Raw genomic sequence first — 982 nt, forward strand, 5'->3', positions numbered from 1 at the left:
GACAAACTTGCTCCAGGAGACTCCTGGATCAAGCTATCCTCTGCTTGAGCCCTTCGTCTACAGGTCTCCATCCCACATCAGTGTTTGTGATGGTCTACTTCGGTTTCATTGTCTTGGAAATATGTGGTACCCTACTCTATCGTATTCTTTCCTGCTATGCGGAAAGAATGACCAAGACCGGTCCTGAGCTGGGTCACATAACTCAGGTCCCTGACTTGGGTCACACCACGCTTTGCACTGTCCTCACGGTCCTCATTCGCAGTCTCTCCACCACCATGCCTATGTTCATCGTCAACACCAATGTTCCCCGGGCCTCTGTGCCAGAAGGGTTTCTCTCCGAGCTCACCCAGCAGCTGACACAGGCCACAGGCAAGCCGGCACAGTACATTGCAGTGCACGTGGTCCCGGTCTAGCTCAGGACTTTCAGCGGCACGAACGACCCCTGCATCCTCTGCAGCCTGCACAGCACCGTCAAGATCGGTGGCACCCAGAACCACAACTACTGCAAGTTGCTTTGCGGTCTGCTGTCCGATCGCCTGCACATCAGCCCAGGCAGGTCTACATCAACTATTAGGATGTGAACGCAGCCAACATGGGCTGGAACGGTTCCACCTTCGCTTGAGCCCTGGCCTCACTTACCTGCACCGCTGTTCTTCGAGCCTTGCTGCACGCAGCATTCTGTGTTTATCCATCGGTAAGGATGGCCACTTTCCGGTGGGGAGAAATAAATGGTTTGAGACCAAATAACAAAGAATGGCCAGGACCCAGAGTTTTGGTCTGTTTTTTCCCACTTTGATATATCCAGGGCCAAAACAACTTCCGGCCTGTGGTCTTTCATCAGTACTTTTGGACAAATGAAAGTGTAAAATGGCTGGTATTTAGTAGTCTTTCTACTTCCGTCTCCGGGTCTTTCATTTGTTTAAAGAATAAACTCATTAGCTTCTTTTGAAACTGACTCTGGGACAAGTCTGCACACATCCTC

At 51.0% G+C, this 982-nt stretch overlaps 1 pseudogene; it reads left to right on the plus strand.

Annotated features, from left to right (window-relative positions):
* The first annotated feature begins 275 nt into the window (after positions 1-275).
* Positions 276-622, plus strand: Mif-ps10 (macrophage migration inhibitory factor, pseudogene 10; annotated as a pseudogene).
* The last annotated feature ends 360 nt before the right edge of the window (positions 623-982 follow it).

This window comes from Rattus norvegicus, chromosome 6 (genome assembly GCF_036323735.1).
Source record: "Rattus norvegicus strain BN/NHsdMcwi chromosome 6, GRCr8, whole genome shotgun sequence".
In the NCBI taxonomy this organism is placed as follows: Eukaryota; Metazoa; Chordata; class Mammalia; order Rodentia; family Muridae; genus Rattus; species Rattus norvegicus.